At 45.9% G+C, this 21365-nt stretch overlaps 7 non-coding genes across 7 annotated transcripts; all 7 read right to left on the minus strand.

Annotated features, from left to right (window-relative positions):
- Window positions 1-2039: 2039 nt before the first annotated feature.
- LOC126301342 (U6 spliceosomal RNA) lies at window positions 2040-2147 on the minus strand. Its single transcript, XR_007553056.1, has one exon. It is a non-coding gene; the product is annotated as a U6 spliceosomal RNA (small nuclear RNA).
- Window positions 2148-3646: 1499 nt separating this feature from the next.
- On the minus strand, window positions 3647-3754 carry LOC126301336 (U6 spliceosomal RNA). Its single transcript, XR_007553050.1, has one exon. It is a non-coding gene; the product is annotated as a U6 spliceosomal RNA (small nuclear RNA).
- A 6048-nt stretch (window positions 3755-9802) lies between these two features.
- LOC126301334 (U6 spliceosomal RNA) lies at window positions 9803-9904 on the minus strand. The gene has a single exon (XR_007553048.1). It is a non-coding gene; the product is annotated as a U6 spliceosomal RNA (small nuclear RNA).
- Window positions 9905-11410: 1506 nt separating this feature from the next.
- LOC126301335 (U6 spliceosomal RNA) lies at window positions 11411-11514 on the minus strand. Its single transcript, XR_007553049.1, has one exon. It is a non-coding gene; the product is annotated as a U6 spliceosomal RNA (small nuclear RNA).
- A 1499-nt stretch (window positions 11515-13013) lies between these two features.
- On the minus strand, window positions 13014-13121 carry LOC126301337 (U6 spliceosomal RNA). The gene has a single exon (XR_007553051.1). It is a non-coding gene; the product is annotated as a U6 spliceosomal RNA (small nuclear RNA).
- A 4550-nt stretch (window positions 13122-17671) lies between these two features.
- Window positions 17672-17775, minus strand: LOC126301340 (U6 spliceosomal RNA). Its single transcript, XR_007553054.1, has one exon. It is a non-coding gene; the product is annotated as a U6 spliceosomal RNA (small nuclear RNA).
- A 3037-nt stretch (window positions 17776-20812) lies between these two features.
- LOC126301341 (U6 spliceosomal RNA) lies at window positions 20813-20916 on the minus strand. The gene has a single exon (XR_007553055.1). It is a non-coding gene; the product is annotated as a U6 spliceosomal RNA (small nuclear RNA).
- Between the last annotated feature and the right edge of the window lie 449 nt (window positions 20917-21365).

The raw sequence follows: 21365 nt of genomic DNA on the forward strand, positions 1-21365 counted from the left end.
ACCGACTGAGCTAGCCGGCTACCTCGGTGAATACCTGCCGGGTAGCACGTCATACAGTACTCGTTTGGGTTGGGTGGTCCCATACAGAATCTCTCCATGATGCCTAATGTTTTCCTAACGTCACACTCGTCACGTACTTCACTTTTATGTCAGAATCATTTCTGAGAGGTAAAGAAATTGCATGACAACATGCAGAGCTAGTGGCGTCAAAATTAACACACATACTTTATGTGACTCAAAAGCCGAACGAGTTACTTTCCGACGTTGTTTTAGATGTGCAAGTGATAGTCAAAACTCGCTGTGTTGGCACTCTGCCGACCATTTCGCTAGTTAACACCGGTCTTGTTGTGTGTGTTTCAAGCTCAAGAGCATCTCCAAGCAAAAAATGGTCAACAGCAACATTCAGACTGTTTCGTACTGCTCAATTGCTACATTAAAACGTTATGTTTCTTTTTCAGAACTGGAAAAACACAAGCGTGACAGCATTCAAACCTGTAATCTTCAGATCCGAAGTCCGACGCCTTATCCATTAGGCCACACGGTCACTGACGACCAACATTTACATGTATACGACTCATCTCGAAACGCTCATACCCCTGAGGATTTGTGTTTTCGTTCTGCACAGCCGCTGCCCCTTGCTCTTTCCCACCCATTCGTTACATTCAACCTCTGACGTGACCGACCAAATATAGACTGAGAAACAAGACCACACACTTTGTGCATTCGGAATCGAAGGCAGGGCGTCCCTCGCCGCATTTGCTACGATTGCCATTTGCTACTTCTGCAGAAGCGGCGGCGGCGACGACGACGACGACGACGACGACGACGACGAATATCGCGAGAGGCTCTGAGATATGTGAGAAATACATCTATAAAATGTAATTCAGACTGCCTCGTCCCACCTTATGCTGTACCGCTTTGGCAAATGCTTTATCTGCGCCATTCGCCTTAATCGCATCTGAGAGCAATTCTTAAAAAAACGCCTGTTGCTAATTGTTCGTCATCACAGGTACTGTTTGCAATACGGCCACGACGCGCAACTGATTTCCAAAATTCATCTTTCTCCTGTGAGGATGGAACTTACGACCCCTGGTTTATTACACCAGTGCTCTACCACTGAGCTAAAGAGGCGCGGCCTAGCGGTACTCTTGGGTTCTTCGTCCTTACGGTCGTCTGCATCATCAGACTTTAGCTGACAACACTTCATATTACCGGCTAATATTTGCAGCTATGGCGACAAATTACTGCTTGGCTACACATCTGACACGTAACCGATGTGCTCTCCAAACAACAACACTTGCATTTCAGAACATGTCTTTCACACATGTCTACAAAATCACCTTCACCTTCAAATACAGTTTCCTTGCGACTGACAGAGACGTAGGCAAAGTTTAAAGTTGCTATTTCCATTAAATCTCGTTAATCAGAAAAACGGTGATTTACACCTGCAGCGGAACAAAATTCCGTTCCGCCCAGCGTCTGGCTCGAACCCACAACCCTGGGTTTATGAGTCTGACGCTCTACCGACTGAGCTAGCCGGCTACCTCGGTGAATACCTGCCGGGTAGCACGTCACACAGTACTCGTTTGGGTTGGGTGGTCCCATACAGAATCTCTCCATGATGCCTAATGTTTTCCTAACGTCACACTCGTCACGTACTTCACTTTTATGTCATAATCATTTCTGAGAGGTAAAGAAATTGCATGACAACATGCAGAGCTAGTGGCGTCAAAATTAACACACATACTTTATGTGACTCAAAAGCCGAACGAGTTACTTTCCGACGTTGTTTTAGATGTGCAAGTGATAGTCAAAACTCGCTGTGTCGGCACTCTGCCGACCATTTCGCTAGTTAACACCGGTCTTGTTGTGTGTGTTTCAAGCTGAAGAGCATCTCCAAGCAAAAAATGGTCAACAGCAACATTCAGACTGTTTCGTACTGCTCAATTGCTACATTAAAACGTTATGTTTCTTTTTCAGAACTGGAAAAACACAAGCGTGACAGCATTCGAACCTGTAATCTTCAGATCCGAAGTCCGACGCCTTATCCATTTTTTTTTTTTTTTTATTGTCATCTTTGCGCAGGGGCCATGCTAATCTTCTCTGTATCGTTCCAACTTTAGTATATGTACCGCCGAAGCGAGTACTCCATTAGGCCACACGGTCACTGACGACCAACATTTACATGTATACGACTCATCTCGAAACGCTCACACCCCTGAGGATTTGTGTTTTCGTTCTGCACAGCCGCTGCCCCTTGCTCTTTCCCACCCATTCGTTACATTCAACCTCTGACGTGACCGACCAAATATAGACTGAGAAACAAGACCACACACTTTGTGCATTCGGAATCGAAGGCAGGGCGTCCCTCGCCGCATTTGCTACGATTGCCATTTGCTACTTCTGCAGAAGCGGCGGCGGCGACGACGACGACGACGAATATCGCGAGAGGCTCTGAGATATGTGAGAAATACATCTATAAAATGTAATTCAGACTGCCTCGTCCCACCTTATGCTGTACCGCTTTGGCAAATGCTTTATCTGCGCCATTCGCCTTAATCGCATCTGAGAGTAATTCTTAAAAAAACGCCTGTCGCTAATTGTTCGTCATCACAGGTACTGTTTGCAATACGGCCACGACGCGCAACTGATTTCCAAAATTAATCTTTCTCCTGTGAGGATGGAACTTACGACCCCTGGTTTACTACACCAGTGCTCTACCACTGAGCTAAAGAAGCGCGGCCTAGCGGTACTCTTGGGAGCTTCGTCCTTACGGTCGTCTGCATCATCAGACTTTAGCTGACAACACTTGATATTACCGGCTAATATTTGCAGCTATGGCGACAAATTACTGCTTGGCTACACATCTGACACGTAACCGATGTGCTCTCCAAACAACAACACTTGCATTTCAGAACATGTCTTTCACACATGTCTACAAAATCACCTTCACCTTCAAATACAGTTTCCTTGCGACTGACAGAGACGTAGGCAAAGTTTAAAGTTGCTATTTCCATTAAATCTCGTTAATCATAAAAACGGTGATTTACACCTGCAGCGGATCAAAATTCCGTTCCGCCCAGCGTCTGGGTCGAACCCACGACCCTGGGTTTAAGAGTCTGACGCTCTACCGACTGAGCTAGCCGGCTACTTCGGTGAATACCTCCCGGGTAGCACGTCACACAGTACTCGTTTGGGTTGGGTGGTCCCATACAGAATCTCTCCATGATGCCTAATGATTTCCTAACGTCACACTCGTCACGTACTTCACTTTTATGTCATAATCATTTCTGAGAGGTAAAGAAATTGCATGACAACATGCAGAGCTAGTGGCGTCAAAATTAACACACATACTTTATGTGACTCAAAAGCCGAACGAGTTACTTTCCGACGTTGTTTTAGATGTGCAAGTGATAGTCAAAAATCGCTGTGTTGGCACTCTGCCGACCATTTCGCTAGTTAACACCGGTCTTGTTGTGTGTGTTTCAAGGTCAAGAGCATCTCCAAGCAAAAAATGGTCAACAGCAACATTCAGACTGTTTCGTACTGCTCAATTGCTACATTAAAACGTTATGTTTCTTTTTCAGAACTGGAAAAACACAAGCGTGACAGCATTCGAACCTGTAATCTTCAGATCCGAAGTCCGACGCCTTATCCATTTTTTTTTTTTTTTTATTGTCATTTTTGCGCAGGGGCCATGCTAATCTTCTCTGTATCGTTCCAACTTTAGTATATGTACCGCCGAAGCGAGTACTCCATTAGGCCACACGGTCACTGACGACCAACATTTACATGTATACGACTCATCTCGAAACGCTCACACCCCTGAGGATTTGTGTTTTCGTTCTGCACAGCCGCTGCCCCTTGCTCTTTCCCACCCATTCGTTACATTCAACCTCTGACGTGACCGACCAAATATAGACTGAGAAACAAGACCACACACTTTGTGCATTCGGAATCGAAGGCAGGGCGTCCCTCGCCGCATTTGCTACGATTGCCATTTGCTACTTCTGCAGAAGCGGCGGCGGCGACGACGACGACGACGACGACGACGAATATCGCGAGAGGCTCTGAGATATGTGAGAAATACATCTATAAAATGTAATTCAGACTGCCTCGTCCCACCTTATGCTGTACCGCTTTGGCAAATGCTTTATCTGCGCCATTCGCCTTAATCGCATCTGAGAGTAATTCTTAAAAAAACGCCTGTCGCTAATTGTTCGTCATCACAGGTACTGTTTGCAATACGGCCACGACGCGCAACTGATTTCCAAAACTAATCTTTCTCCTGTGAGGATGGAACTTACGACCCCTGGTTTACTACACCAGTGCTGTACCACTGAGCTAAAGAAGCGCGGCCTAGCGGTACTCTTGGGTGCTTCGTCCTTACGGTCGTCTGCATCATCAGACTTTAGCTGACAACACTTCATATTACCGGCTAATATTTGCAGCTATGGCGACAAATTACTGCTTGGCTACACATCTGACACGTAACCGATGTGCTCTCCAAACAACAACACTTGCATTTCAGAACATGTCTTTCACACATGTCTACAAAATCACCTTCACCTTCAAATACAGTTTCCTTGCGACTGACAGAGACGTAGGCAAAGTTTAAAGTTGCTATTTCCATTAAATCTCGTTAATCATAAAAACGGTGATTTACACCTGCAGCGGATCAAAATTCCGTTCCGCCCAGCGTCTGGGTCGAACCCACGACCCTGGGTTTAAGAGTCTGACGCTCTACCGACTGAGCTAGCCGGCTACCTCGGTGAATACCTGCCGGGTAGCACGTCACACAGTACTCGTTTGGGTTGGGTGGTCCCATACAGAATCTCTCCATGATGCCTAATGTTTTCCTAACGTCACACTCGTCACGTACTTCACTTTTATGTCATAATCATTTCTGAGAGGTAAAGAAATTGCATGACAACATGCAGAGCTAGTGGCGTCAAAATTAACACACATACTTTATGTGACTCAAAAGCCGAACGAGTTACTTTCCGACGTTGTTTTAGATGTGCAAGTGATAGTCAAAACTCGCTGTGTTGGCACTCTGCCGACCATTTCGCTAGTTAACACCGGTCTTGTTGTGTGTGTTTCAAGCTCAAGAGCATCTCCAAGCAAAAAATGGTCAACAGCAACATTCAGACTGTTTCGTACTGCTCAATTGCTACATTAAAACGTTATGTTTCTTTTTCAGAACTGGAAAAACACAAGCGTGAAAGCATTCGAACCTGTAATCTTCAGATCCGAAGTCCGACGCCTTATCCATTAGGCCACACGGTCACTGACGACCAACATTTACATGTATACGACTCATCTCGAAACGCTCACACCCCTGAGGATTTGTGTTTTAGTTCTGCACAGCCGCTGCCCCTTGCTCTTTCCCACCCATTCGTTACATTCAACCTCTGACGTGACCGACCAAATATAGACTGAGAAACAAGACCACACACTTTGTGCATTCGGAATCGAAGGCAGGGCGTCCCTCGCCGCATTTGCTACGATTGCCATTTGCTACTTCTGCAGAAGCGGCGGCGGCGACGACGACGACGACGACGACGAATATCGCGAGAGGCTCTGAGATATGTGAGAAATACATCTATAAAATGTAATTCAGACTGCCTCGTCCCACCTTATGCTGTACCGCTTTGGCAAATGCTTTATCTGCACCATTCGCCTTAATCGCATCTGAGAGTAATTCTTAAAAAAACGCCTGTCGCTAATTGTTCGTCATCACAGGTACTGTTTGCAATACGGCCACGACGCGCAACTGATTTCCAAAATTAATCTTTCTCCTGTGAGGATGGAACTTACGACCCCTGGTTTACTACACCAGTGCTGTACCACTGAGCTAAAGAAGCGCGGCCTAGCGGTACTCTTGGGTGCTTCGTCCTTACGGTCGTCTGCATCATCAGACTTTAGCTGACAACACTTCATATTACCGGCTAATATTTGCAGCTATGGCGACAAATTACTGCTTGGCTACACATCTGACACGTAACCGATGTGCTCTCCAAACAACAACACTTGCATTTCAGAACATGTCTTTCACACATGTCTACAAAATCACCTTCACCTTCAAATACAGTTTCCTTGCGACTGACAGAGACGTAGGCAAAGTTTAAAGTTGCTATTTCCATTAAATCTCGTTAATCATAAAAACGGTGATTTACACCTGCAGCGGATCAAAATTCCGTTCCGCCCAGCGTCTGGGTCGAACCCACGACCCTGGGTTTAAGAGTCTGACGCTCTACCGACTGAGCTAGCCGGCTACCTCGGTGAATACCTGCCGGGTAGCACGTCATAAAGTACTCGTTTGGGTTGGGTGGTCCCATACAGAATCTCTCCATGATGCCTAATGTTTTCCTAACGTCACACTCGTCACGTACTTCACTTTTATGTCAGAATCATTTCTGAGAGGTAAAGAAATTGCATGACAACATGCAGAGCTAGTGGCGTCAAAATTAACACACATACTTTATGTGACTCAAAAGCCGAACGAGTTACTTTCCGACGTTGTTTTAGATGTGCAAGTGATAGTCAAAACTCGCTGTGTTGGCACTCTGCCGACCATTTCGCTAGTTAACACCGGTCTTGTTGTGTGTGTTTCAAGCTCAAGAGCATCTCCAAGCAAAAAATGGTCAACAGCAACATTCAGACTGTTTCGTACTGCTCAATTGCTACATTAAAACGTTATGTTTCTTTTTCAGAACTGGAAAAACACAAGCGTGAAAGCATTCGAACCTGTAATCTTCAGATCCGAAGTCCGACGCCTTATCCATTAGGCCACACGGTCACTGACGACCAACATTTACATGTATACGACTCATCTCGAAACGCTCACACCCCTGAGGATTTGTGTTTTAGTTCTGCACAGCCGCTGCCCCTTGCTCTTTCCCACCCATTCGTTACATTCAACCTCTGACGTGACCGACCAAATATAGACTGAGAAACAAGACCACACACTTTGTGCATTCGGAATCGAAGGCAGGGCGTCCCTCGCCGCATTTGCTACGATTGCCATTTGCTACTTCTGCAGAAGCGGCGGCGGCGACGACGACGACGACGACGACGAATATCGCGAGAGGCTCTGAGATATGTGAGAAATACATCTATAAAATGTAATTCAGACTGCCTCGTCCCACCTTATGCTGTACCGCTTTGGCAAATGCTTTATCTGCGCCATTCGCCTTAATCGCATCTGAGAGCAATTCTTAAAAAAACGCCTGTTGCTAATTGTTCGTCATCACAGGTACTGTTTGCAATACGGCCACGACGCGCAACTGATTTCCAAAATTCATCTTTCTCCTGTGAGGATGGAACTTACGACCCCTGGTTTATTACACCAGTGCTCTACCACTGAGCTAAAGAGGCGCGGCCTAGCGGTACTCTTGGGTTCTTCGTCCTTACGGTCGTCTGCATCATCAGACTTTAGCTGACAACACTTCATATTACCGGCTAATATTTGCAGCTATGGCGACAAATTACTGCTTGGCTACACATCTGACACGTAACCGATGTGCTCTCCAAACAACAACACTTGCATTTCAGAACATGTCTTTCACACATGTCTACAAAATCACCTTCACCTTCAAATACAGTTTCCTTGCGACTGACAGAGACGTAGGCAAAGTTTAAAGTTGCTATTTCCATTAAATCTCGTTAATCAGAAAAACGGTGATTTACACCTGCAGCGGAACAAAATTCCGTTCCGCCCAGCGTCTGGCTCGAACCCACAACCCTGGGTTTATGAGTCTGACGCTCTACCGACTGAGCTAGCCGGCTACCTCGGTGAATACCTGCCGGGTAGCACGTCACACAGTACTCGTTTGGGTTGGGTGGTCCCATACAGAATCTCTCCATGATGCCTAATGTTTTCCTAACGTCACACTCGTCACGTACTTCACTTTTATGTCATAATCATTTCTGAGAGGTAAAGAAATTGCATGACAACATGCAGAGCTAGTGGCGTCAAAATTAACACACATACTTTATGTGACTCAAAAGCCGAACGAGTTACTTTCCGACGTTGTTTTAGATGTGCAAGTGATAGTCAAAACTCGCTGTGTCGGCACTCTGCCGACCATTTCGCTAGTTAACACCGGTCTTGTTGTGTGTGTTTCAAGCTGAAGAGCATCTCCAAGCAAAAAATGGTCAACAGCAACATTCAGACTGTTTCGTACTGCTCAATTGCTACATTAAAACGTTATGTTTCTTTTTCAGAACTGGAAAAACACAAGCGTGACAGCATTCGAACCTGTAATCTTCAGATCCGAAGTCCGACGCCTTATCCATTAGGCCACACGGTCACTGACGACCAACATTTACATGTATACGACTCATCTCGAAACGCTCACACCCCTGAGGATTTGTGTTTTCGTTCTGCACAGCCGCTGCCCCTTCCTCTTTCCCACCCATTCGTTACATTCAACCTCTGACGTGACCGACCAAATATAGACTGAGAAACAAGACCACACACTTTGTGCATTCGGAATCGAAGGCAGGGCGTCCCTCGCCGCATTTGCTACGATTGCCATTTGCTACTTCTGCAGAAGCGGCGGCGGCGACGACGACGACGACGAATATCGCGAGAGGCTCTGAGATATGTGAGAAATACATCTATAAAATGTAATTCAGACTGCCTCGTCCCACCTTATGCTGTACCGCTTTGGCCAATGCTTTATCTGCGCCATTCGCCTTAATCGCATCTGAGAGTAATTCTTAAAAAAACGCCTGTCGCTAATTGTTCGTCATCACAGGTACTGTTTGCAATACGGCCACGACGCGCAACTGATTTCCAAAATTAATCTTTCTCCTGTGAGGATGGAACTTACGACCCCTGGTTTACTACACCAGTGCTCTACCACTGAGCTAAAGAAGCGCGGCCTAGCGGTACTCTTGGGAGCTTCGTCCTTACGGTCGTCTGCATCATCAGACTTTAGCTGACAACACTTGATATTACCGGCTAATATTTGCAGCTATGGCGACAAATTACTGCTTGGCTACACATCTGACACGTAACCGATGTGCTCTCCAAACAACAACACTTGCATTTCAGAACATGTCTTTCACACATGTCTACAAAATCACCTTCACCTTCAAATACAGTTTCCTTGCGACTGACAGAGACGTAGGCAAAGTTTAAAGTTGCTATTTCCAATAAATCTCGTTAATCATAAAAACGGTGATTTACACCTGCAGCGGATCAAAATTCGGTTCCGCCCAGCGTCTGGGTCGAACCCACGACCCTGGGTTTAAGAGTCTGACGCTCTACCGACTGAGCTAGCCGGCTACTTCGGTGAATACCTCCCGGGTAGCACGTCACACAGTACTCGTTTGGGTTGGGTGGTCCCATACAGAATCTCTCCATGATGCCTAATGATTTCCTAACGTCACACTCGTCACGTACTTCACTTTTATGTCATAATCATTTCTGAGAGGTAAAGAAATTGCATGACAACATGCAGAGCTAGTGGCGTCAAAATTAACACACATACTTTATGTGACTCAAAAGCCGAACGAGTTACTTTCCGACGTTGTTTTAGATGTGCAAGTGATAGTCAAAAATCGCTGTGTTGGCACTCTGCCGACCATTTCGCTAGTTAACACCGGTCTTGTTGTGTGTGTTTCAAGGTCAAGAGCATCTCCAAGCAAAAAATGGTCAACAGCAACATTCAGACTGTTTCGTACTGCTCAATTGCTACATTAAAACGTTATGTTTCTTTTTCAGAACTGGAAAAACACAAGCGTGACAGCATTCGAACCTGTAATCTTCAGATCCGAAGTCCGACGCCTTATCCATTTTTTTTTTTTTTTTTATTGTCATCTTTGCGCAGGGGCCATGCTAATCTTCTCTGTATCGTTCCAACTTTAGTATATGTACCGCCGAAGCGAGTACTCCATTAGGCCACACGGTCACTGACGACCAACATTTACATGTATACGACTCATCTCGAAACGCTCACACCCCTGAGGATTTGTGTTTTCGTTCTGCACAGCCGCTGCCCCTTGCTCTTTCCCACCCATTCGTTACATTCAACCTCTGACGTGACCGACCAAATATAGACTGAGAAACAAGACCACACACTTTGTGCATTCGGAATCGAAGGCAGGGCGTCCCTCGCCGCATTTGCTACGATTGCCATTTGCTACTTCTGCAGAAGCGGCGGCGGCGACGACGACGACGACGAATATCGCGAGAGGCTCTGAGATATGTGAGAAATACATCTATAAAATGTAATTCAGACTGCCTCGTCCCACCTTATGCTGTACCGCTTTGGCCAATGCTTTATCTGCGCCATTCGCCTTAATCGCATCTGAGAGTAATTCTTAAAAAAACGCCTGTCGCTAATTGTTCGTCATCACAGGTACTGTTTGCAATACGGCCACGACGCGCAACTGATTTCCAAAATTAATCTTTCTCCTATGAGGATGGAACTTACGACCCATGGTTTACTACACCATTGCTCTACCACTGAGCTAAAGAAGCGCGGCCTAGCGGTACTCTTGGGAGCTTCGTCCTTACGGTCGTCTGCATCATCAGACTTTAGCTGACAACACTTGATATTACCGGCTAATATTTGCAGCTATGGCGACAAATTACTGCTTGGCTACACATCTGACACGTAACCGATGTGCTCTCCAAACAACAACACTTGCATTTCAGAACATGTCTTTCACACATGTCTACAAAATCACCTTCACCTTCAAATACAGTTTCCTTGCGACTGACAGAGACGTAGGCAAAGTTTAAAGTTGCTATTTCCATTAAATCTCGTTAATCATAAAAACGGTGATTTACACCTGCAGCGGATCAAAATTCCGTTCCGCCCAGCGTCTGGGTCGAACCCACGACCCTGGGTTTAAGAGTCTGACGCTCGACCGACTGAGCTAGCCGGCTACTTCGGTGAATACCTCCCGGGTAGCACGTCACACAGTACTCGTTTGGGTTGGGTGGTCCCATACAGAATCTCTCCATGATGCCTAATGATTTCCTAACGTCACACTCGTCACGTACTTCACTTTTATGTCATAATCATTTCTGAGAGGTAAAGAAATTGCATGACAACATGCAGAGCTAGTGGCGTCAAAATTAACACACATACTTTATGTGACTCAAAAGCCGAACGAGTTACTTTCCGACGTTGTTTTAGATGTGCAAGTGATAGTCAAAACTCGCTGTGTTGGCACTCTGCCGACCATTTCGCTAGTTAACACCGGTCTTGTTGTGTGTGTTTCAAGGTCAAGAGCATCTCCAAGCAAAAAATGGTCAACAGCAACATTCAGACTGTTTCGTACTGCTCAATTGCTACATTAAAACGTTATGTTTCTTTTTCAGAACTGGAAAAACACAAGCGTGACAGCATTCGAACCTGTAATCTTCAGATCCGAAGTCCGACGCCTTATCCATTTTTTTTTTTTTTTTTTTATTGTCATTTTTGCGCAGGGGCCATGCTAATCTTCTCTGTATCGTTCCAACTTTAGTATATGTACCGCCGAAGCGAGTACTCCATTAGGCCACACGGTCACTGACGACCAACATTTACATGTATACGACTCATCTCGAAACGCTCACACCCCTGAGGATTTGTGTTTTCGTTCTGCACAGCCGCTGCCCCTTGCTCTTTCCCACCCATTCGTTACATTCAACCTCTGACGTGACCGACCAAATATAGACTGAGAAACAAGACCACACACTTTGTGCATTCGGAATCGAAGGCAGGGCGTCCCTCGCCGCATTTGCTACGATTGCCATTTGCTACTTCTGCAGAAGCGGCGGCGGCGACGACGACGACGACGAATAGCGCGATAGGCTCTGAGATATGTGAGAAATACATCTATAAAATGTAATTCAGACTGCCTCGTCCCACCTTATGCTGTACCGCTTTGGCCAATGCTTTATCTGCGCCATTCGCCTTAATCGCATCTGAGAGTAATTCTTAAAAAAACGCCTGTCGCTAATTGTTCGTCATCACAGGTACTGTTTGCAATACGGCCACGACGCGCAACTGATTTCCAAAATTAATCTTTCTCCTGTGAGGATGGAACTTACGACCCCTGGTTTACTACACCAGTGCTCTACCACTGAGCTAAAGAAGCGCGGCCTAGCGGTACTCTTGGGAGCTTCGTCCTTACGGTCGTCTGCATCATCAGACTTTAGCTGACAACACTTGATATTACCGGCTAATATTTGCAGCTATGGCGACAAATTACTGCTTGGCTACACATCTGACACGTAACCGATGTGCTCTCCAAACAACAACACTTGCATTTCAGAACATGTCTTTCACACATGTCTACAAAATCACCTTCACCTTCAAATACAGTTTCCTTGCGACTGACAGAGACGTAGGCAAAGTTTAAAGTTGCTATTTCCATTAAATCTCGTTAATCATAAAAACGGTGATTTACACCTGCAGCGGATCAAAATTCCGTTCCGCCCAGCGTCTGGGTCGAACCCACGACCCTGGGTTTAAGAGTCTGACGCTCTACCGACTGAGCTAGCCGGCTACTTCGGTGAATACCTCCCGGGTAGCACGTCACACAGTACTCGTTTGGGTTGGGTGGTCCCATACAGAATCTCTCCATGATGCCTAATGATTTCCTAACGTCACACTCGTCACGTACTTCACTTTTATGTCATAATCATTTCTGAGAGGTAAAGAAATTGCATGACAACATGCAGAGCTAGTGGCGTCAAAATTAACACACATACTTTATGTGACTCAAAAGCCGAACGAGTTACTTTCCGACGTTGTTTTAGATGTGCAAGTGATAGTCAAAAATCGCTGTGTTGGCACTCTGCCGACCATTTCGCTAGTTAACACCGGTCTTGTTGTGTGTGTTTCAAGGTCAAGAGCATCTCCAAGCAAAAAATGGTCAACAGCAACATTCAGACTGTTTCGTACTGCTCAATTGCTACATTAAAACGTTATGTTTCTTTTTCAGAACTGGAAAAACACAAGCGTGACAGCATTCGAACCTGTAATCTTCAGATCCGAAGTCCGACGCCTTATCCATTTTTTTTTTTTTTTTATTGTCATTTTTGCGCAGGGGCCATGCTAATCTTCTCTGTATCGTTCCAACTTTAGTATATGTACCGCCGAAGCGAGTACTCCATTAGGCCACACGGTCACTGACGACCAACATTTACATGTATACGACTCATCTCGAAACGCTCACACCCCTGAGGATTTGTGTTTTCGTTCTGCACAGCCGCTGCCCCTTGCTCTTTCCCACCCATTCGTTACATTCAACCTCTGACGTGACCGACCAAATATAGACTGAGAAACAAGACCACACACTTTGTGCATTCGGAATCGAAGGCAGGGCGTCCCTCGCCGCATTGGCTACGATTGCCATTTGCTACTTCTGCAGAAGCGGCGGCGGCGACGACGACGACGACGACGACGACGACGACGACGACGACGACGACGAATATCGCGAGAGGCTCTGAGATATGTGAGAAATACATCTATAAAATGTAATTCAGACTGCCTCGTCCCACCTTATGCTGTACCGCTTTGGCAAATGCTTTATCTGCGCCATTCGCCTTAATCGCATCTGAGAGTAATTCTTAAAAAAACGCCTGTCGCTAATTGTTCGTCATCACAGGTACTGTTTGCAATACGGCCACTACGCGCAACTGATTTCCAAAATTCATCTTTCTCCTGTGAGGATGGAACTTACGACCCCTGGTTTATTACACCAGTGCTCTACCACTGAGCTAAAGAGGCGCGGCCTAGCGGTACTCTTGGGTACTTCGTCCTTACGGTCGTCTGCATCATCAGACTTTAGCTGACAACACTTCATATTACCGGCTAATATTTGCAGCTATGGCGACAAATTACTGCTTGGCTACACATCTGACACGTAACCGATGTGCTCTCCAAACAACAACACTTGCATTTCAGAACATGTCTTTCACACATGTCTACAAAATCACCTTCACCTTCAAATACAGTTTCCTTGCGACTGACAGAGACGTAGGCAAAGTTTAAAGTTGCTATTTCCATTAAATCTCGTTAATCAGAAAAACGGTGATTTACACCTGCAGCGGAACAAAATTCCGTTCCGCCCAGCGTCTGGCTCGAACCCACGACCCTGGGTTTATGAGTCTGACGCTCTACCGACTGAGCTAGCCGGCTACCTCGGTGAATACCTGCCGGGTAGCACGTCACACAGTACTCGTTTGGGTTGGGTGGTCCCATACAGAATCTCTCCATGATGCCTAATGTTTTCCTAACGTCACACTCGTCACGTACTTCACTTTTATGTCATAATCACTTCTGAGAGGTAAAGAAATTGCATGACAACATGCAGAGCTAGTGGCGTCAAAATTAACACACATACTTTATGTGACTCAAAAGCCGAACGAGTTACTTTCCGACGTTGTTTTAGATGTGCAAGTGATAGTCAAAACTCGCTGTGTCGGCACTCTGCCGACAATTTCGCTAGTTAACACCGGTCTTGTTGTGTGTGTTTCAAGCTGAAGAGCATCTCCAAGCAAAAAATGGTCAACAGCAACATTCAGACTGTTTCGTACTGCTCAATTGCTACATTAAAACGTTATGTTTCTTTTTCAGAACTGGAAAAACACAAGCGTGACAGCATTCGAACCTGTAATCTTCAGATCCGAAGTCCGACGCCTTATCCATTAGGCCACACGGTCACTGACGACCAACATTTACATGTATACGACTCATCTCGAAACGCTCACACCCCTGAGGATTTGTGTTTTCGTTCTGCACAGCCGCTGCCCCTTGCTCTTTCCCACCCATTCGTTACATTCAACCTCTGACGTGACCGACCAAATATAGACTGAGAAACAAGACCACACACTTTGTGCATTCGGAATCGAAGGCAGGGCGTCCCTCGCCGCATTTGCTACGATTGCCATTTGCTACTTCTGCAGAAGCGGCGGCGGCGACGACGACGACGACGAATAGCGCGATAGGCTCTGAGATATGTGAGAAATACATCTATAAAATGTAATTCAGACTGCCTCGTCCCACCTTATGCTGTACCGCTTTGGCAAATGCTTTATCTGCGCCATTCGCCTTAATCGCATCTGAGAGCAATTCTTAAAAAAACGCCTGTTGCTAATTGTTCGTCATCACAGGTACTGTTTGCAATACGGCCACGACGCGCAACTGATTTCCAAAATTCATCTTTCTCCTGTGAGGATGGAACTTACGACCCCTGGTTTATTACACCAGTGCTCTACCACTGAGCTAAAGAGGCGCGGCCTAGCGGTACTCTTGGGTTCTTCGTCCTTACGGTCGTCTGCATCATCAGACTTTAGCTGACAACACTTCATATTACCGGCTAATATTTGCAGCTATGGCGACAAATTACTGCTTGGCTACACATCTGACACGTAACCGATGTGCTCTCCAAACAACAACACTTGCATTTCAGAACATGTCTTTCACACATGTCTACAAAATCACCTTCACCTTCAAATACAGTTTCCTTGCGACTGACAGAGACGTAGGCAAAGTTTAAAGTTGCTATTTCCATTAAATCTCGTTAATCAGAAAAACGGTGATTTACACCTGCAGCGGAACAAAATTCCGTTCCGCCCAGCGTCTGGCTCGAACCCACAACCCTGGGTTTATGAGTCTGACGCTCTACCGACTGAGCTAGCCGGCTACCTCGGTGAATACCTGCCGGGTAGCACGTCACACAGTACTCGTTTGGGTTGGGTGGTCCCATACAGAATCTCTCCATGATGCCTAATGTTTTCCTAACGTCACACTCGTCACGTACTTCACTTTTATGTCATAATCATTTCTGAGAGGTAAAGAAATTGCATGACAACATGCAGAGCTAGTGGCGTCAAAATTAACACACATACTTTATGTGACTCAAAAGCCGAACGAGTTACTTTCCGACGTTGTTTTAGATGTGCAAGTGATAGTCAAAACTCGCTGTGTCGGCACTCTGCCGACCATTTCGCTAGTTAACACCGGTCTTGTTGTGTGTGTTTCAAGCTGAAGAGCATCTCCAAGCAAAAAATGGTCAACAGCAACATTCAGACTGTTTCGTACTGCTCAATTGCTACATTAAAACGTTATGTTTCTTTTTCAGAACTGGAAAAACACAAGCGTGACAGCATTCGAACCTGTAATCTTCAGATCCGAAGTCCGACGCCTTATCCATTAGGCCACACGGTCACTGACGACCAACATTTACATGTATACGACTCATCTCGAAACGCTCACACCCCTGAGGATTTGTGTTTTCGTTCTGCACAGCCGCTGCCCCTTCCTCTTTCCCACCCATTCGTTACATTCAACCTCTGACGTGACCGACCAAATATAGACTGAGAAACAAGACCACACACTTTGTGCATTCGGAATCGAAGGCAGGGCGTCCCTCGCCGCATTTGCTACGATTGCCATTTGCTACTTCTGCAGAAGCGGCGGCGGCGACGACGACGACGACGAATATCGCGAGAGGCTCTGAGATATGTGAGAAATACATCTATAAAATGTAATTCAGACTGCCTCGTCCCACCTTATGCTGTACCGCTTTGGCAAATGCTTTATCTGCGCCATTCGCCTTAATCGCATCTGAGAGTAATTCTTAAAAAAACGCCTGTCGCTAATTGTTCGTCATCACAGGTACTGTTTGCAATACGGCCACGACGCGCAACTGATTTCCAAAATTAATCTTTCTCCTGTGAGGATGGAACTTACGACCCCTGGTTTACTACACCAGTGCTCTACCACTGAGCTAAAGAAGCGCGGCCTAGAGGTACTCTTGGGTGCTTCGTCCTTACGGTCGTCTGCATCATCAGACTTTAGCTGACAACACTTCATATTACCGGCTAATATTTGCAGCTATGGCGACAAATTACTGCTTGGCTACACATCTGACACGTAACCGATGTGCTCTCCAAACAACAACACTTGCATTTCAGAACATGTCGTTCACACATGTCTACAAAATCACCTTCACCTTCAAATACAGTTTCCTTGCGACTGACAGAGACGTAGGCAAAGTTTAAAGTTGCTATTTCCATTAAATCTCGTTAATCAGAAAAACGGTGATTTACACCTGCAGCGGATCAAAATTCCGTTCCGCCCAGCGTCTGGCTCGAACCCACGACCCTGGGTTTAAAAGTCTGACGCTCTACCGACTGAGCTAGCCGGCTACTTCGGTGAATACCTCCCGGGTAGCACGTCACACAGTACTCGTTTGGGTTGGGTGGTCCCATACAGAATCTCTCCATGATGCCTAATGATTTCCTAACGTCACACTCGTCACGTACTTCACTTTTATGTCATAATCATTTCTGAGAGGTAAAGAAATTGCATGACAACATGCAGAGCTAGTGGCGTCAAAATTAACACACATACTTTATGTGACTCAAAAGCCGAACGAGTTACTTTCCGACGTTGTTTTAGATGTGCAAGTGATAGTCAAAAATCGCTGTGTTGGCACTCTGCCGACCATTTCGCTAGTTAACACCGGTCTTGTTGTGTGTGTTTCAAGGTCAAGAGCATCTCCAAGCAAAAAATGGTCAACAGCAACATTCAGACTGTTTCGTACTGCTCAATTGCTACATTAAAACGTTATGTTTCTTTTTCAGAACTGGAAAAACACAAGCGTGACAGCATTCGAACCTGTAATCTTCAGATCCGAAGTCCGACGCCTTATCCATTTTTTTTTTTTTTTTTTTATTGTCATCTTTGCGCAGGGGCCATGCTAATCTTCTCTGTATCGTTCCAACTTTAGTATATGTACCGCCGAAGCGAGTACTCCATTAGGCCACACGGTCACTGACGACCAACATTTACATGTATACGACTCATCTCGAAACGCTCACACCCCTGAGGATTTGTGTTTTCGTTCTGCACAGCCGCTGCCCCTTGCTCTTTCCCACCCATTCGTTACATTCAACCTCTGACGTGACCGACCAAATATAGACTGAGAAACAAGACCACACACTTTGTGCATTCGGAATCGAAGGCAGGGCGTCCCTCGCCGCATTGGCTACGATTGCCATTTGCTACTTCTGCAGAAGCGGCGGCGGCGACGACGACGACGACGACGACGACGACGACGACGAATATCGCGAGAGGCTCTGAGATATGTGAGAAATACATCTATAAAATGTAATTCAGACTGCCTCGTCCCACCTTATGCTGTACCGCTTTGGCAAATGCTTTATCTGCGCCATTCGCCTTAATCGCATCTGAGAGTAATTCTTAAAAAAACGCCTGTCGCTAATTGTTCGTCATCACAGGTACTGTTTGCAATACGGCCACTACGCGCAACTGATTTCCAAAATTCATCTTTCTCCTGTGAGGATGGAACTTACGACCCCTGGTTTATTACACCAGTGCTCTACCACTGAGCTAAAGAGGCGCGGCCTAGCGGTACTCTTGGGTACTTCGTCCTTACGGTCGTCTGCATCATCAGACTTTAGCTGACAACACTTCATATTACCGGCTAATATTTGCAGCTATGGCGACAAATTACTGCTTGGCTACACATCTGACACGTAACCGATGTGCTCTCCAAACAACAACACTTGCATTTCAGAACATGTCTTTCACACATGTCTACAAAATCACCTTCACCTTCAAATACAGTTTCCTTGCGACTGACAGAGACGTAGGCAAAGTTTAAAGTTGCTATTTCCATTAAATCTCGTTAATCAGAAAAACGGTGATTTACACCTGCAGCGGAACAAAATTCCGTTCCGCCCAGCGTCTGGCTCGAACCCACGACCCTGGGTTTATGAGTCTGACGCTCTACCGACTGAGCTAGCCGGCTACCTCGGTGAATACCTGCCGGGTAGCACGTCACACAGTACTCGTTTGGGTTGGGTGGTCCCATACAGAATCTCTCCATGATGCCTAATGTTTTCCTAACGTCACACTCGTCACGTACTTCACTTTTATGTCATAATCACTTCTGAGAGGTAAAGAAATTGCATGACAACATGCAGAGCTAGTGGCGTCAAAATTAACACACATACTTTATGTGACTCAAAAGCCGAACGAGTTACTTTCCGACGTTGTTTTAGATGTGCAAGTGATAGTCAAAACTCGCTGTGTCGGCACTCTGCCAACAATTTCGCTAGTTAACACCGGTCTTGTTGTGTGTGTTTCAAGCTCAAGAGCATCTCCAAGCAAAAAATGGTCAACAGCAACATTCAGACTGTTTCGTACTGCTCAATTGCTACATTAAAACGTTATGTTTCTTTTTCAGAACTGGAAAAACACAAGCGTGACAGCATTCGAACCTGTAATCTTCAGATCCGAAGTCCGACGCCTTATCCATTAGGCCACACGGTCACTGACGACCAACATTTACATGTATACGACTCATCTCGAAACGCTCACACCCCTGAGGATTTGTGTTTTCGTTCTGCACAGCCGCTGCCCCTTGCTCTTTCCCACCCATTCGTTACATTCAACCTCTGACGTGACCGACCAAATATAGACTGAGAAACAAGACCACACACTTTGTGCATTCGGAATCGAAGGCAGGGCGTCCCTCGCCGCATTTGCTACGATGGCCATTTGCTACTTCTGCAGAAGCGGCGACGACGACGACGACGACGACGACGACGAAGATCGCGAGAGGCTCTGAGATATGTGAGAAATACATCTATAAAATGTAATTCAGACTGCCTCGTCCCACCTTATGCTGTACCGCTTTGGCAAATGCTTTATCTGCGCCATTCGCCTTAATCGCATCTGAGAGTAATTCTTAAAAAAACGCCTGTCGCTAATTGTTCGTCATCACAGGTACTGTTTGCAATACGGCCACGACGCGCAACTGATTTCCAAAATTAATCTTTCTCCTGTGAGGATGGAACTTACGACCCCTGGTTTACTACACCAGTGCTCTACCACTGAGCTAAAGAAGCGCGGCCTAGCGGTACTCTTGGGTGCTTCGTCCTTACGGTCGTCTGCATCATCAGACTTTAGCTGACAACACTTCATATTACCGGCTAATATTTGCAGCTATGGCGACAAATTACTGCTTGGCTACACATCTGACACGTAACCGATGTGCTCTCCAAACAACAACACTTGCATTTCAGAACATGTCGTTCACACATGTCTACAAAATCACCTTCACCTTCAAATACAGTTTCCTTGCGACTGACAGAGACGTAGGCAAAGTTTAAAGTTGCTATTTCCATTAAATCTCGTTAATCAGAAAAACGGTGATTTACACCTGCAGCGGATCAAAATTCCGTTCCGCCCAGCGTCTGGCTCGAACCCACGACCCTGGGTTTAAAAGTCTGACGCTCTACCGACTGAGCTAGCCGGCTACTTCGGTGAATACCTCCCGGGTAGCACGTCACACAGTACTCGTTTGGGTTGGGTGGTCCCATACAGAATCTCTCCATGATGCCTAATGATTTCCTAACGTCACACTCGTCACGTACTTCACTTTTATGTCATAATCATTTCTGAGAGGTAAAGAAATTGCATGACAACATGCAGAGCTAGTGGCGTCAAAATTAACACACATACTTTATGTGACTCAAAAGCCGAACGAGTTACTTTCCGACGTTGTTTTAGATGTGCAAGTGATAGTCAAAAATCGCTGTGTTGGCACTCTGCCGACCATTTCGCTAGTTAACACCGGTCTTGTTGTGTGTGTTTCAAGGTCAAGAGCATCTCCAAGCAAAAAATGGTCAACAGCAACATTCAGACTGTTTCGTACTGCTCAATTGCTACATTAAAACGTTATGTTTCTTTTTCAGAACTGGAAAAACACAAGCGTGACAGCATTCGAACCTGTAATCTTCAGATCCGAAGTCCGACGCCTTATCCATTTTTTTTTTTTTTTTTTTATTGTCATCTTTGCGCAGGGGCCATGCTAATCTTCTCTGTATCGTTCCAACTTTAGTATATGTACCGCCGAAGCGAGTACTCCATTAGGCCACACGGTCACTGACGACCAACATTTACATGTATACGACTCATCTCGAAACGCTCACACCCCTGAGGATTTGTGTTTTCGTTCTGCACAGCCGCTGCCCCTTGCTCTTTCCCACCCATTCGTTACATTCAACCTCTGACGTGACCGACCAAATATAGACTGAGAAACAAGACCACACACTTTGTGCATTCGGAATCGAAGGCAGGGCGTCCCTCGCCGCATTGGCTACGATTGCCATTTGCTACTTCTGCAGAAGCGGCGGCGGCGACGACGACGACGACGACGACGACGACGACGACGACGACGACGAATATCGCGAGAGGCTCTGAGATATGTGAGAAATACATCTATAAAATGTAATTCAGACTGCCTCGTCCCACCTTATGCTGTACCGCTTTGGCAAATGCTTTATCTGCGCCATTCGCCTTAATCGCATCTGA

This window comes from Schistocerca gregaria, unplaced genomic scaffold (genome assembly GCF_023897955.1).
Source record: "Schistocerca gregaria isolate iqSchGreg1 unplaced genomic scaffold, iqSchGreg1.2 ptg000066l, whole genome shotgun sequence".
NCBI lineage: Eukaryota > Metazoa > Arthropoda > Insecta > Orthoptera > Acrididae > Schistocerca > Schistocerca gregaria.